Source organism: Gekko japonicus, unplaced genomic scaffold (assembly GCF_001447785.1).
Source record: "Gekko japonicus isolate JY-2015 unplaced genomic scaffold, Gekko_japonicus_V1.1 scaffold1487, whole genome shotgun sequence".
In the NCBI taxonomy this organism is placed as follows: domain Eukaryota; kingdom Metazoa; phylum Chordata; class Lepidosauria; order Squamata; family Gekkonidae; genus Gekko; species Gekko japonicus.
Window position 1 is genome coordinate 35,378 of NW_015161996.1, and position 17,215 is coordinate 52,592.

General features: G+C 43.0%; 1 protein-coding gene across 12 annotated transcripts in view; it reads left to right on the plus strand.

The window, feature by feature from the left end:
- The first annotated feature begins 441 nt into the window (after nt 1-441).
- The window catches only part of PUM2 (pumilio RNA binding family member 2), a 100,226-nt gene continuing 83,452 nt past the window's right edge, over nt 442-17,215 (plus strand). For all 12 annotated transcript variants that reach the window (XM_015405413.1, XM_015405416.1, XM_015405422.1 and 9 more), the window contains exon 1: nt 442-682. The gene's annotated coding sequence lies outside the window, so the exon portion shown is untranslated. The remainder of the gene's footprint in view (nt 683-17,215) is intronic.

The window sequence follows — 17,215 nt, forward strand, 5'->3', positions numbered from 1 at the left end:
CATCATCAAAACTTCGCCATCGGCTATGAATTATACTAGCACTTTTTATGTTTTATTCTGTATTGTTGTGATTTTATTTAAATATGGTGTTTTAACTGTTTTAACTTATTGTCTGTAAGCCGCCCTGAGCCCGCCTTGCGGGGGAGGGCGGGGTACAAATTAGATGAATAAATACATTTACTACTACTACTAATGATAATTTCGGTCTTTTTTTTGGGGGGGGGTAACTATTGATGCTACGACGCAGGCGCGAAACTCGCTCTCGCGCCTGCCGGTTCACCATGGTGCGCAGGCGCGCGCGTGGCCACTGTCTCTCTCGCGCGCTCGCTCTCTCTCTGTCAGTTCCTCCTTCCATCTCCCCTCCTCCCCTTTCCCGGCGTCCACGGATGGGTTGACGGCGCGCATGCGTCCTAGCGGATTGCCGCCGCCGTTGCTGCTGTTTCTTGTGTATGTCCGTCCCTCTCTTTCTCTCTTTCACTCGCCATGTTGTTGTGAGTCTTCCTCACGGCGGCGGCGGCGGCGGTGGAGGGGGAGGGGCGGCGGTGGCGTTGTGAAGGCGAGGGTGGCAGCTGGGTAGTTACAGGCAAGGGTGGTCCCGGAGGAGGAGGAGAAGAAAGAGGAGGTGCCCTCTCCGCGTCCGTTACAGAGAGCAGCAGCAGCAGCAGCGCCGCCAGACCAGCCCGTGAGTATTCGGCTGTTGGGCTGGGGGGGGGTAGAACGGAGGGGGAAGCGCGTGAGGGGAGGAGCGAGAGAATTCTGAGGAACGGGAATTCTCGCTCTCCCCCCCCCCTTTCCCTCGACGCTCACCCACGTTCCATTGTTTAGGCCCGGGGGGGGAGGGGAGGAGAGGATAAGTGAGAAAAAGAGGGCAAACGCTGCAGCTGCTCGGGGCCTGGCTGGTGGCTGCGCGCTCGTCCCTGCCTCCCTCCCTTTGTGTTATAGGAGTAGGCCTGGGCTGCTGGAGGCAGGGAAGCCATACAAAAGCAGCGGGGGGTGGGAAGGAGGAAGAGAATAGAAGAAAAGAGACAGTTGGTGTGGGTGTGGTGCCTGTACGAAGCCAACATGGTGCTGGTGGGGACGTTTGAATGGGTGGGTTGGGTTCCCCCTTCTCTCGCTCTCCCCCCCCCCGCCTCCCGCCTTACCCCGTTGCTGTTAGAGAAGACGCGAGGGGTGCAGAACGTTTGAAGGAGCGAATATCTTCGCGAGCACGGAGGGGGAGCGGAGGGAGGTGAATTTGGAAGTGGGTGGGGCAGTGTTGTGGGGAAAGTGTGCGTGTGCGAGCGAGAGATCTTGGAGGAGGGGGATTTGTTTTCGAGTGGAGAGGTCGAAGGCTTCTCCTCCACTTCCCCTTCGTAGTGCGCGTGGGATTCGCCGACCTCCGGGGAATGCGGGTTCTTGTGTGGCTCTGTGAACTGGGTGGGTTGAAGGCCTACTCTGTTAGGGTGGAAGGAGATAGGTAATTCGGTCAGTGGAAAAGACTTAACTTAGAGCTACTTTCGTGTGTGTGTTTGGGGTCTTCTGTGTGCCAATGTAAACCATCCCGGTTCTTCTATTTTGATGAGATCTGGTATTTGGGTCCAAAATAGTTATCAATAGAACGTGTGTGAAGGTTACTGGTTTTGTTGCTTGGCAGGAAGGGCTTGCTTTGTGTGTATGTGTGTTTTGGTAATCTATGAAAAGGGGGTAGCTGTAACAAAAGGGTACCTGGAACGGAAGTAGGCATATGAAATGGAGATAGAAAACAAGAATGTTTTTTGTCCTACATAGAGAAAGATGAGGAAAGTCTCTAGAAGGCAGGTTTTTTACTTCCTAACTGTTGCTCTTAAAAGTAATTGTTTATGTCAACCTGCAGATGTTGTAGCTGTGGTGTTTAAGCATGAATTTGTGTTTCACCATGTCATATGAAGGGTTTTTTTGTATGAGGAGGGTACATCCAGTTTGTTTGGTGTGTGGGACAGCCCTCCTCCCCTTTGGATTCTTAGAAAGGATAACCATAAAGATGTTACAGAGAGCCAAGGAAGACAAATTCATTCTGCTTTTAAAAAACAATATCAAAGTAACTTATGCAAAGCTCTCTAAGAAGAATTGCTGAGAAACTATTTTGTTGCTTAAGGGGAAAAAACCTAGCACATCTCTGTGGGAAGGACCACAAGAAGTATGATCGTCTAGCAAGAAACCAGAGCTAATGTGGGGGAAATGTGAACAAACTTTTATTAACAGTATAAAATTATGCTGAGTATAATTTAAAAAAATATTTGACAGGAAGGAAAAACGGGATATTCAACTAAAATATTTCAGAGATCACAGTATTATATAGCTTGTGTTCAGGGATTTTTCTGTTGTATAGTTAGGGATGCAAAATGGCTGTATGTTAGATAATTATAACAGTTATAGGTATAGTGCAGTGTCTTTTGTGATATGAGTAACTGAATAAATGAGTGAAATGAGTAACTGAATAAAAGTTCTAACAATAATAATTGGGCTACATGTACCTTTAGCTTTTTTAGTTCACAAGACTGTAAGATAATTGATTGCAGTGAGAATGTAAGGCAGAACATTTAAACTTTTTTCAGGACTATTAACACATATCACTTTACTATTTTATATTGAGTAGGAGTAGTCTTAACTTTCAGGTTGTTTATAATGAGCAGATCTCTAAATGTATCTGATGAAGTGTGCGTGCATACGAAAGCTTATACCAAGAATTAAACTTTGTTGGCCTTAAAGATGCCACTGCACTCAAACTTTGTTCTGTTGCTTCAGACCAATGTGGCTACCCACCGAGATCTTTTTTAAAACCCTTATTTTTGATGCATTATATATTCTCCTGAAAAATAACATTTCCTCTTTTACGTGCCAGTAAGTATAATAGAGAAACTAAAAATATCAAAGTGTTTACACAAGTCAGTGTGTTTTAAAGATCACATGATTTATGTGAGTGATGCTTTATTACTCCAAGGAAGCTTTTGAAACTGAATGCTATAAAAGCTTTACATGTATTCACATTGTCAGGCTGATGAATGAGATAACTTGGTATGGTTTTGTAGCTGCTTGTCTTTGTACTTCATTCCCAACCTGGTCAGAACTTGATATACAATCTACATTTGGGTTGCTTTAGCTATATCTAAAATTCTAGTTCTGCCTATTACAGTGTTGGGTTAGGATATGGGAGCCCAGGCTTGAATCCCCACTCTACCCTGGAAGCTTGTTGTGTGGCCTTGGGCCAGTCAGACACTCTCAGCCTAACCTACCTTACAGGGTCATTGTGAGGATAGCGTGAAGGAGGGGAGAATAATGCATGTCACTTAGGGTCCCCATCAGAGAGAGAGGTGATTAATTGAATACATTTTCAGGAAGTCTGGGCTTACAAAAGCTTACTAAAATATTTAGACATAAATTGATCAAATACTTAATTGTTTACCATGCTGCCCCTTCCCTATATGTTTGTCTTGTTTCCATGTGCAACATTATTTTCACTATTTAAAACATTTGCACCTTTAAAAAACAATAAGCTATTTCCTGCTTTATGAAATAAATAAGAGCTCACTTGTCAAGGTCGCAGTGACAGGTACAAACTTTGGTTAAGGCTTGCTGTGAAGACGTTTGTATTGTTATAGTATTTTGAAAATCTTTCATTTTACCTGTGCTGGATAACTTGTCTCACAGAAATGTTATTGCTTTTCTCTTTATATTGAGATAGGGATGTTAGATGACTTAGAAAGCTGCGTGTTAGCAGAGGTTTTATTTACTTGTTTCTGTTGTGGTTTTTAATTGTAAGCCGCCTCAAGTAGAAGAGGCAGCATAGAAATATACTAAATAAGTACTGCGCTTCTTTTTAAAAGAAGTCTTAGTGATGTTATGCTTAGTGTATACTCCTTTATGTTGTAGCCCATGCAGTTAATTGGTGCAATTCATTATGACTAGCTCTAAAAAATGCTTCCCTCCCAAAAACACAAATTAATGGAGATGGTCAATTAGTTATTAATCATACTAGCTTAAGTAGTTACAATATCTCTGAGTATCAGACACTGGGTGCTTTTGCCTTTATGGTCTGTCTTTAAGCTTCCCAGAGGCATCTGGAAAGCCACTTTTTGGAGATAAAATGGTGGTCTAGTTAGACCTTGTTTCAGTCCAGCAAATTACAGAAAATATCTGTTGGATCTGATAGGACTTAACTGTACAATCACAGCTGCAATTGAAAAACTAAATTTTATTTAGGAATGTGACTTCTGCATTTATGTATAGTTCACACAGTTCTCTTTCGACTGGACTGGATTTACATAGAAGATTGCTTAATGAGGTTCATAGAACACTGAGTTTTACATTAGTGTGTTTCTGATAGAAAGTATGTCTCTGTGTTGATTAAACCAGGAAACATTGCTTTCCTCTTTTGGAAGTGAGGGATCACCATGTGTAGGTTGATGAATTCTCACAGCATTTACTCAACATCTTTAGTTAAATGATGATCCTCCAGTGCATTGGACTTGGTCTGAAGGTACTTCAGAACTGGTGTTGATGGCTAATTCTATCTATCTATCTATCTATCTATCTATCTATCTATCTATCTATCTATCTATTGTTATTATATATATAATTATATATATATAATAACAAGTATACACACACACACACATATATACACACACACACACATACATATATATATATATATATATATATATATACACACACACACATACATATATATATATATACACACACACACATATATATATGCACATTTTTATACATACACACACCTTCCAATATATGATGGCATGTATAAAGTGGCTTCTGAACATTTGCCCTGGTCACCTAGTCATATTTATTTTTGTTATAACTGAAATAAAGCTGCCTTATACTGAATCACACCATTGGTCACCAAAGTCAGTATTGCCCAGTCAGACTGGCAGCCGCTCTTCAGGGTCTCAGGTAGAGGTCTTTCACATCACCTACTACCTGGTCTTTTTAACTGCTGGAGATTGAACCTGGGACCTTCTGCATGCCAAGCAGGTGCTCTGCTACTGAGCCACAGCCCCTGATCCTGACAGGCTTTCCACTGACAGTTTTGTTAAGCATATCTTGATGCTTTTTTGATTCCTGCAGAATTAGGAGGTGTTGAGGCACAGGGCAAATTTGGTGTCCAATACTCTTGGCCTTCTGTGGGAGAAAAGTGAAAACACTGATTGACAGCTATTTGAATATTTCTTAAAAATTAGTCAATCCAGTATGTGACTAACAAAGATAAGGTAGATAATTTTTTTTAAATCCAATGTTTTCTAGGGAAAAAATAGTGTTTTACTTTTCATGGGAATATTCTATTTTTAAAGATCAGTTGTTTCTTAAAATTAGTAATAATGAATCCATTGCCAATACACTATTAGGCAAGCTTGGCAGTTGAAGTTAATGTTTTTCAGGTGATTATCCCTAGGAATTTTGTGAAAGGGTATATATGTGCTGTATTAACTTGTGAGATGTGAATAAAACCACAAATATATATAATGACATTTTTAAAATCTAGTTATTCATTCACCTATGCAGATCAGAACAAAAGCTAAAATTCTTATATCTCTTCTCATATGGTAGCAAGTATATTATAGTTAGTCTGGTAGGGAACTATTAAGTAATGCAAGTGATACCATGGAGAGTGACCATGAAATTGAGATGCACCAGTGACCTCTGCAGAAGTGTTAAATTCTGTTGAAATAGATAAGTGGACGGCCATGTCCTTGACAAATTATGCACTTTTCTTTGGGTATGTTAAAATGGCAGTGCAGTCCTGCAAAGAACTACTTGCATCTAAGCTTATTGGTTTCAATGGGCTCAGAGTGCACTAACTCTGCATAGGATTGCACTGTGAATGTGTCCAACAGTTTTCACTTTCTCTGCCCCCTCCCCAACATAAAAGTGCTATTTGGAGAGAGACAGGAACATTATTAGTGTACCGTCTGCCCAACGCACTGACCGATAGCCTGTCATCCCTGTTGGAAACTGTGTCGGGCTGGGCACTGGAGCACCCTAGACTGATTGTCCTGGGTGACTTCAGTGTCCATGCCGACACTGCGACCTCACAGGCGGTGGACCTGGTGTCATCCATGGTGGCACTAAAATTCTTCCAATATGTAATGGTCCCCACTCACTGAGCCGGTCACACACGTGATTTGATCTTCGCGGTGGGGGTTACAGTGGACCGGATTACTGCTATGGCAGTTCCATGGTTGGATTACTATGCCCTGAAGGCCTGTGTGAATGTTTCACTCCGACCCTGTTTGGGCGGCGAGCACATTTTAGCTTGCCCATGGAGCCAAATGGGCCCTGTCCCGGGTCCCAAAGATGCCAGGCTAAGCAGCAACCAGGGCCAGGGCCTTCTCAGTGACGGCTCTGTGCTGGTGGAACGAGCTCCAGGAAGATACTAGGGCCCTGTGGGACTGCTTACAGTAAGTATTTACTTTGTAAATATGGTAATCGCTTACAGTAAGTATTTACTTTGTCCGAAAACTGTTTCCTTCCCACCGAAGCCAGTAGTAAGTATTTACTTTGTAAATATGGTAATAGCATTTAATGTGTGTGTGTACACACACACACACGGTGGCTAGACACTATAAAAGTTGACACCAGCCTGAGCATGGAACAACTCAAAGAAACAGTACAAGATCAGAAAACATGGAGAGAGCTGGCCCCATTGAATCACCAAGAGCTGAACGTGACTGAATGGCTAACAACAACATGGTTAATTTTTTAAAAATAAAATATTTCAGTTCAAGTATTGGTATCGGAACATAGTATTAACATAGGGTACTTAAATGTTGATTACTAAATTTAAGTAAAAATAAACTTGCTAAATCCAATCGTTCTCTTTGTAGGCACTAGAAAAATTTTAATTACTGTTTTTTGGAAAACTGGCTTCACTTTTCTCTAACACCATACAGAACACAGCGGTTCCTTAAGAGGCTCCCAAAAAAGGAAAAAATGCTCCAGTTCTGGACTTGTTTGATGGACTGAATGTTAGTGGGAATGGTAACAAAGTCTAGGGAGCATGTCATAGAATCATAGAGTCACAGAGTTAGAAGGGGCCATACAGGCCATCTAGTTCAACCTCCTGCTCAATGCAGGATCAAACTAAAGCATCCCTGAGAAGTGTTTATCCAGCCGCTGCTTAAAGATGGCCAGTCAGGGGGAGCTCACCACCTTCTTAGGCAGCTGATTCCGCTGTCATCTTCCTGTAGTTGAAAAATACCTGTTTTTCATTGACTGTCTTCTAGTACTTTCTGAATAGGTAAAGTTTAGGTAGCTGTGTTCATCCAAAGAAAAATTCAAAAACAAAGCAGCCTATGAGAAAAGACTGAAGAGTCTGGGACTTTTCAGTTTAGGAAAAAGATGATTAAGTGGTGACATGATAGAGGTTTATATATATAAAAAAGTGCATGGTGTAGAGAGAATGGACAATTTTTATTCCCTCTCCCAAAACATTAGAACTGGAGGGCATCCAGTTAAATTGATGGGCAGTAGATTCAGGATGAAAAAAGGGAAATACATCTTTATTCAGTGATTAAAATGTGGAATTTGCTGCCAGAGCGTATAGTGATGGCTGTAAGCATAGAGAGCTTTGAAAGGGGATTAGACGGATTCATGGGGGACAGGTCTATCAGTGGCTACTAGCCACGGTGACTAAAGGGAGCCTCCATATTCAGAGGCGGTGCTGGGGCAATATCAGATAAAGGCCTTGGCCTCTGTTGTTGGCCCTCCTTAAGAACTGGTTGGCGACTTCTGGTTTATGGCGACACACTGGCGGACGCATCTCCTGGACCTCCTGGGGATGTGATCTGCGCACCAGTGGATAGGAGGGGGGGCGATGGGTCGCCACCTCCCCCCGGAGCCTTGGCAAAAGGCTCCTAGCCATGGGGCTTTTGAGGGGTGACCTCTTCACCAGCGCGATGCTGGGGAGTTGAGGCGCTCCCCCACCCTGACGGTCCTGCCGCTGAGTGTCCGTATGGAACCAGAGGTGCTGACTGGGACAAGCGTCGGAGATCGAGCGGTTGAAACGTGTTCCGAGCAAGGTCGTTTGACCAACAATGAACAGTGAGTCGGGTTAAAGCGAAGACAAGAATTTAAAAAGAAAGCCCCCCCCCGGGAACGGCAAGAAAAGCGGGCGGGGGAGGGGCCTCTCCCATACATATGCGTGAATTAAGAAACGATATACTAAGGGGGGAGCGGAAGAAAAAGCGTTGAGATCTGTTTTGAGAGACTTACCAGAGTGCGGATAGGCGTATGGGCAAATTTCAGAGACTTTAGCAAACTTTTGTAAAAGTAAACAATCCAAAAAGATGGCGGGGAAGAAGACAGAGAAAGACAAACTATTAAAAAGGAAACTAGCGGGGAGCATGAGCCCTCAACTGGAAGAGGTCACTGAGATCTCTAAAATGTTGGCAGACTCCTTGCGCCCTCTGCTGGACCAGATTACTAACATGAATCAACAGCTGACAACTTTAAATCAGAACCTTGCAACTCAGCAGCTCCAATTGACTGAAACTGCAAAAATGATGGAGGAAACAGTTGAGAAGGTGAAGGAAATAGACACTAACACCAAAAAAGTTAAGAAAAAGGTGCAAAAGCTGGGAAAAAAGGCAAGCTTCGGAAGAATCTCAACTTTTACAGCTGCAAATGGAAAAAGCAAATTTGATCCTCCGGTTCCAAGGAATCCCAGAATTAAAAGGCGAGAGTCTAAAGCAACTCTTAAGTGAAGCATTAGCCCCAGTTACAGATTTGAAAGGTGATTACATTGCAAGCAAAATGGATGTGGTCTACAGGGCCTATTCTGTATAAATCAAGAAAAACAATCTGCCTGGGGAGATAGTGGTTAGATTCTCGAAGGGACATGTGAGGAATTTAATCCTGAAAGCAACTACTGGAGGACCCTTGAAAATGTGGGGACAACACCATCAGGATTCTAAAAGACATTCCATTTGAAATAAGACAAAAGAGGAAGAAATATAAAGATGTAATCCCTTTTCTTCAAACAGCATTGCCTATAGATGGTTAATTCCAGAATGCGTTGTTTTCAAACTACACGATAAAAAAGAAAATGTTGACTCTGTCTCCAAAGCACGTGAGTTCCTGAGATTGCAACTGGGAGAGACAGCCGAGGTCGCCAAGGAAAAAGATGACAGCAAATCCAGTGGCGAATTGGACTCGGTGTCTTCTGAGGAGGATTCTGCTTCTGAAAAGGGCCCTCCCAAACATGCATACCTATTGAGGATTAGAAAAGATAAAACAAAATGAAGGCTGAAGGACTCTGAATTGTGCCTTAAATTGTTTCTTTATTATCGATGATGCTCTTGAGGTTCTCTTTAAACAGTTAAATTAATGGATAAAAAAGATAAATAATTTAGCATAACCGACTATGTTCAATGTGATATTAGCAACTTTAGATTAACATTTACATAAGCTGTTGTTATGATTTCCTATTCTTGGGGTTTTAGTTATTAGTGGTTTTCTTTCCTTTCTCCCTAGATGTAGCTACCTCTCCCATTTTTTTAGTTGTAGTTTGTAGTCCATTAAAAAATGCAATAAAAAAATCCGCTCCGGGGGGCTAAAAAAAGAAGAAGAAGAAGAACTGGTTGGCTACTCTGTGATATAGAATGCTGGACTAATATGGACTATTGGTCTGATTCAGCAGCGCTCTTTGTATGTTCACTTTTTCAGTCACATATTCAAAAGACTGCTTCAGTAATTTAGTTTCACTCTTATATGATGGCAGGCAACACTTTAATAAGTCTTGTTTGATTCTTCATAGAACATAAAATAAAGATATCTCAGTACATAAGTGCTACTTTCCTGACTTCAGTATAAATCTGAAATTTGAGTACATGCTTGTATAAATGGGGAATTTGCTGTCAGAGGATGTAGTGAAGGCCACAGAAATAAACAGCTTTGAAAGGGGATTAGATAGATTCATGGAGCCTCCATATCTGTCAATGGATACAAGCCATGGTGCAGAGGGGAATCTCCACATTCAGAGGCACTAAACCTTGGCCTCTGTGCCCTGTTGTTGGCTGTCCAGAGGAACTGGTTGGCCACTGTGTGAGACAGGATACTGGACTAGATGGACCATTGGCTTGAATCTAGCAGGGCTGTTATGTTCATAATAATTAAGTTCTGTAATGAAAGCTAGGATTTTTCCCCCAAGGGTGAAATAGCACCATGAGGGTTGAAGAAATAGGTTTATGATTTACTTCTAGGAAATAGTGTTCTGTATCTATTTAGATCTGTACATGTGTTCTGAACTGTATGTATATCTAGTCCAGCGTTGTGTGTGTGTGTGTTTTATGGACAAGATATCTCTGTGGGGGCCTGCCCTTGACAAGTGTTCAGGAACTTCAGTTGGTACAGAAAGCTGAAGCCAGTATGTGGACTGGAATGGGTCACCATATCACGCCAGTCTTGCCCTATCTACACAGGCTCCTAATTTGCTTCTGGACACAACTCAAGGTGCTGGTGTTCATCATCAAAGTCCAGTGTGCAATATTCCCTCTAAGCTGTGGAGTCTTGTGAGCAAAAATTCTACTTTGTGAGCTACTGGCATTAAAGTTGTGAGCAAGTGATTTGGCTACTACATAAATTAGTTTGTTCTGGAGCCATCTTTCCTGAGCAAAGACAAAAATGTGTGAGCTGGAGGCTAAAAATTTGTGAGCTAGCTCACACTAATTCAGCTTAGAGGGAACACTGCCAGTATGGTATGGGAGCAACACACTTGAAAGATCACCTACTCTGTTATGAACCTGCCCAGCCACTACAATCCTCTTTGGAGGCCCTGCTTTGGGTGCCCCACTTTCTGAGATTATGTGGGTGGCAACCTGGGAGAGGGCCTTCTCAATCAAAGCTCTAGAAATCTCTTCGCAGGGAGATTTGTGTGTCTCCTTCTGTTGCTGCCTTCTGCCAGCTAGTGAAAATGCTTTTGTTTTGTTTGGCATTCCTTTAGTGATCAGTGTTTTAATGGTTGTTTTTATGCCCATGTGTGCATTTTAGCTATTCTTAATTGTTTTAAGTGGTGTGGTTGATTTTAAATGGTTTTATCTGTGTTTTAATTTGTTAGCTGCCTTCGCGGCCCTTTTGAGGGCAGAAGGGTGGGATAAAAAAGTTGTAAATAAAATCTCAGTTCATATATACCAAAAAGTAGATTGAGGACGGCGGAAGACCGGAAGGCCTGGCGTAATCTGGTCCATGGTGTTGCGAAGAGTCGGACTCGACTGCAAGTGAACCAACAAAAAGATTGAGGAAAAAATATTTGTCTGTGTTGTGGCCACTGTTCCCTCTAAGTTAGTGAGTTAGTGTGACCTAGCTCACAGTTTTTTAGCCTCCATCTCACACATTTTTGTCTTAGCTCAGGAAGGATGGCTCCAGAACAAACTAATTTATGCAGTAGCCAAATCACTTGCTCACAACTTTAATGCCAGAGAATCACACAGTGGAATTTTTGCTTGCAAGATTGCTCAGCTTAGAGGGTGCATTGGTTGTGGCTCTCATGTGTATCCAGTTAGAGACGAGGGTTTTCCTTCCTGTATCCCTGTGGCCCAGCTACAGTCTTCAGGCAGCCATTTTAGGGGGCCTATCTGGGATCAGCCAGAGCCCAGGCCTTTTCCATTGTTGCTTCTGCTCTATGGAGTGGGCTCTCTAAAGTCAGGGGGTCCTCCTTGGAGATCTTCAGGATGTGCTACAAGGCTTGCTTGTTTGGCAGGGCTTTTGAAGGGGTTTGTATGGGAGGTATCTTTTAAGGGGGGAGGGAGAGATTTAGGGCTTATTATTTCATTTTTAACTGGATTTAAAAAAATCTATTGTAAATTACCTTGAACCACAAGGAGCAGGGTATAAATGTTTTTACTTTGTCCACAAACTGTTGGATTATTTTTGTTGAATCTTACATCACAGGTTTCCCAAGTTGCTCTTGGCTTTGCATTATCTCCAGAAATATAGGCTTTTATTTTTTTATCTGTTACAGATTGGGGAGCTGATTTAAATCAATAAGACTGTCTACATTTAAATGTCATGGTTTGATTAACGAAATTCTGATGTCATAACTGATGGAGACAGAGCACAAATATAGTTTGTTGCTGTGTTCATGCACTTTCATTTTTCCTTCCACCCCTTGTGCATGCAGAACTTGGTTCACAAGTTCCTTGTTTGATGCTCTAGTTCACAGTGATAAGAATACGGGTGCCTTGACAAATTTGAGTTTGTTAACTTCCTACTCCTTCGTTTCACTTCAGTTTAGAATCCTGGATTGTGGGGAATAAATTCTAATTTTTTGAGGCGCTTTAATTTGGATTCCACACTGAATCAGAGCTAGTTTTTTAAAAATGAAATTTTGAATTAAGCTCTGGACATACAAAGAAAGCCCTGACCTGGATATTTAGGTTAGCCCAGTCTCGTCAGATCTTGGAAGCTAAGCGGGGTTGACACTGGTAAGGATTTGGAGAGGCTACCAAGAATGTCCACAGTTGTTACGCGGAGGCAGGCAATGACAAGTCACCTCTGAAAATCTCTTGCCCTGAAAACCCCATGGGGTCTCCATAAGTTGGCTGCGACTTGACAGCACCTTCCACCATTGGCACCACCACATCATACAAGGAGAAGGGAGCTGGGAGGAGTAGGAGAGCACATGACTACAAAATCAAGCTGTATTTGTGTCCTAATTCAGTTTAATTTGCTTGTTGTAGTAACTGAATGCAGTCTACCAGAGGTAACTAACAACTCTTTGGTTACACCAGCTTGTTTCTTGCTTTGTTTCTTCCTACCAGCTGGAATGGTATCTTTACTGCCATCTATGGCCAGGTAACCTCAAGGAGTAATGCTACTCAAATTGTGGTTTGTGAATTCAGACTTGACAACTGCTGTAGCTTAGTATTAACTGTGAGTAAACTCCTAGTTCCACTCTAACTTTGAAGCCCTGGTTTGGTGCTAACCAACAAATTGCGATTGGCTAGACCGTTTGCACAGACTTTGCAACAAATTGGATTTTCATCAAACCAAATTTATAATAATGTCTGAATGTAGTCAAATTACTGACTTAAAGCTGTTCAGTGAGTTTATGGTCATAACCACCTCGTCCGTTTCCCTCCCTCAGAGGCAAGATTTTCCCTCTGTTTTCTTTCCCTTTACTGACTGAGCAACCCTAGTAATGTGTTTTCTTCTTTGCTGAAGAACTGTGGTTGTCCCACCCTGTCACAGTACAATATTTTGGCTATTTCATCAGCCCAGGAACTTGAGGGAAGGATCAGGAGCCCACTTTAACTTAACTTAAATGGCACTTCAGGCATTTTGAAATTCAAAAATAATAAAATACTTTATTTAACATAGAGGGGAAAGGTCAGGTGAAATCAGGGATTGAAATTTCTGAGGTAAAACCAGTTCATGCACAAAATTTAGTTCTTATGTTTCATGCTAATGAGAGTTTCTTAAGCTTTTCCCAGTGACTTAAATCTTTGTGTTGGGAGGCTTTTGTTCAGTACACTTTCTTTGAGTATTCTGTTTCCAGAAGGCTGGTACATTCTTTCAGTACCCAAACCCCTTCTCTTGAACCACCAGTACCCGTCTTGAGTTCTGAGTTTTTAGCTGACTTTTAAGATCTCTAAAGGTAGTTTCTAACCACACCAGACCAGGGATCTCTGTACTCTTCAAAGCTAACTCTCTCTTTGACTGGTTAGGGAAATCCTTCTTCTCTCTAGATCTTTCCCCTTTTCATGGCCTGAATGAGAATCTTCGTTTACTTCCCAAACTTTCCCCCAGTTCCTCTGTCTTGTGTTAAACTGCTCTCAGTAAAGGCTGAATTCCAAAACAGTCAGTACCCAACTCTTCTCAGTTAGGGCTGAAATCAGACTGTCAATACTCAGTTCAGTCAAGGCAGAAAGCTGACTGACTCTCTCCTCAGCATGCAGCTCTCTCTAGACTTTCTCTGGTCAGCTGATGCTAACCAATCAGATTGCTTGAAGCAGCCTGTCACTCAAGGCTTTCTGTTTCTATGAAGAATTAACCCTTCACAGTCCTTTAACTGTTTGTATGCCACTTCTAATCTTTTTAAAAGTACAGTCAGTCACAGTGGTTGAGACCGAAGTTTAAACTAGTAACTTGCATGCACACTTTCATATTCTGAATTCCTGTACTTATCAGCGAGTTTGGTGTAGTAGTTAAGTGAGCAGACTCTAATCTGGGAGAACTGCATTTTATTCCCCACTCCTCCATTTGCAGCTGCTGATGACCTTGGGCAAGCCATAGTTCTATCAGAGCTGTTCCTGAAAGAGTAGATTTCCGACGTGGTCTCTGTGCTTCACACCCATGGGATCTAGTGCGCAAGCGCTGGATCGATCGGTATTGTAGCAAGCTCTTTAAATGGATTTTTGCGCCCAGTCCCTCGGTCATGCGCAGGAACCCCACTGCGCATGCCCAGAGGGGTGGGCGCGGACACACCTCAGTCGGGCCTTTGGGCTACTCCCCCTCACCCCTTCTTTCTTCATTTTGGTTTTTATGGAGAAGAAGTGGGGCTTTTTTAATAGGTGCAGGGGTTGCGGTAGTAAACATGCTCCTCCTGACCGTCATACCCTTTGCATACTTTGTCTCGGGGAGTCTCATCGACCCGAATCCTGTCGTCACTGTGCTCGCTTTTCAAACCAGACCCGAAAAAACCGAGCTGCGCGCCTTAAAGTGGCCCTGCTAGAATCGGCTCTACATCCTTCCTCACCGATACCGACCATCCATGTCTTGGACTCCCCTGTCCACCAAATGGAGCGTCCTTACTCCGACATCGAAATGGTAGAGCTCCTAAGTCATCAAATGGATGCAAAGCCTTCTCCGTCTCCTTCCCCATCGTCGACGGTATCGGAAGCGCCCGACATCGATCCACGTCGGCACCGATATGTTTCATGCGACGCAGAGCTTCACCCTACACGTCTGCACAGTCAATCTGTCGATATCGACAACTGAGATTACGCAGGCTCCTCTCAAAGACATGCTGCCGCTTTGTCTCCGAGACGTCCACGGTCCAGAAGTCGATCCCCGCGAGTCTTCTTACCCCTGCCACCAACTCTGTCTTGGGATCAACGACAGATGAGATACCACCATCCTTGCCATGGCTGACTCTGGCGAGCTATTCCGACTGGGATCGATATTCATCCCACTCTGCTCATAGATCGAGATCTCCCTACAGGTCGAGACCTTCAGCATCTCTCTCTTGTCCTCCAGTAGACGATCCTGCCCAGCATAACTTGGATCACAGTCGTCCTCCCAACCCTCAGGTCATTCAAACCCCAGTCGTTTCCACCCCTGTCGTTCCACCAAGACCTTTAACTGGTCAACAGGACACTCCTGTCCAAATGCCACACCAGGAGTCCTCTGATTCAATAGAAGACAATTCCGATACTGAAGCATCTGAGACTCACATCTCCCCTGATCATAAGTTTCCTAATCAGGCTGTCGCTGATGATTTGCCCATCTCCCCATCCGACAATCTCACGTCATACACAGATCTTGTAAAAATAATGGCCCATTCCCTAGGCCTCTGTCGTTCAGCAACACCCGCAGGTGACGGATGCGGTTTTTGACATCATCCAGCTTGATACATCTTCCACTCTGGCATTACCCATGTCCACTGTCCTTTTGCAAGCTACAAAGGCACCATGGGAGAAACCGTCAGCCCCAGTGTCGACAAGACAACTGGACCATGTGTACAAAGTCCAAGAGACAGGGGCCGAATTCTTATTCTTCCATCCTCAACCAAACTCTATGGTTGTAACATCCTCCTCAAAATCTAAATGAACACATTCTGCACCTTCAGACAGAGAAAGTAAAAAATTGGACGCCTTCGGCAGACGCTTCTATTCCACCGGAGCGTTGGGTGTCAAAACCACTAACTATCTGGCCTGCATGAGCAGGTATCAATATACTCTCTGGGAAAGGTTCTCCGAACTATTGACCCACCTCTCAGAAGACAAGCTTCAGGCAGCCAGAGAAATTCAAAAGGAGGGTATGGTGTTGGCAAAACAACAAATAAAGACTTCAAAGCATGCCCTAGATGCATCTTCCAGAATGATGGCCTCTGCTATAGCACTCCGGAGGCATTCCTGGCTCCGCAATACGACTCTTCCTCTGGATACCAGGTCTTATGTTGAAGATCTTCCATTTGATGGCCTTGGCCTCTTCAACACCACTCCACACTCCAAGAATTAGACAAGAGCATAAAGGCTTCTCGAGCTCTAGGAGTGTCACCCTCTGCGAGACAACAATACTGTCTCCGTACCTGGTTAAGGTCTTGGCAGAGGCGTGCGCCAAGTCGTCAATCTCCAGACAGGCAATTGAGACCGTGTACATCTTCGGGAGGTAAAAAACCTCCCTACCAAAAACGGAGGTTTGGATCCAGGCAACAATCTTCCCGTACCAAACAGGTCAAACCCTCCAAGCAGAGCTTTTGACTTCCCGGTCACCGAGTCAGTTCAAGCCCGGCTATCACCCTTCCTTCATACTTGGCGTCACATTACCTCGGACGAATGGGTGCTGTCAATCTTTTTTTTTGTTTTAAAATTTTTTATTTTGTTTCCACGTATATACTTATACATTTCATCTACTCAGCTTACATACCAGAGTCTTTCCCCTCTTGTTTGTTTATACCCATTGGGGATATTAATTTCCTGACAATTTTTCTATCCACTTATACACATTTTCCCATCTCTTTTCATGTACCTTTTCATTCTTATTCTGTAACATTAAGCTTAAGTCGTCCATTCTGGCTAGTTCGAGTATCTTGACTATTCTTCCCTCGTAGGTAAAACTTCAGCTTTCCATTTTTGAGCTACTAGCAACCTGGCAGCTGTTATAATGTAGCTTAATATATATGATTCCTGCTTCTTATATCCTTTCAGGATCATATTTAACAAATATATTTCAGGTTTTAACGCTATATTTCCCCCCAGACTTTCTTGGATTACCTTCCTAACCATCCTCCAATAACCTTGTGTCTTGCTACACATCTACCACATATGGTAGAAAGTCCCCTTACATACTTTACATTTCCAGCATAAATTAGAATACCCCTTATAATATTTGGCTATTTTGTCAGGATCCCAATGCCATCTGTGAAACATCTTGTATACATTCTCTTTGTACGCTACCGCTCTCATAAATTTAACCGATTTCCACATACTGAACCAGTTTTCTTCTTCTATTTCTTTCC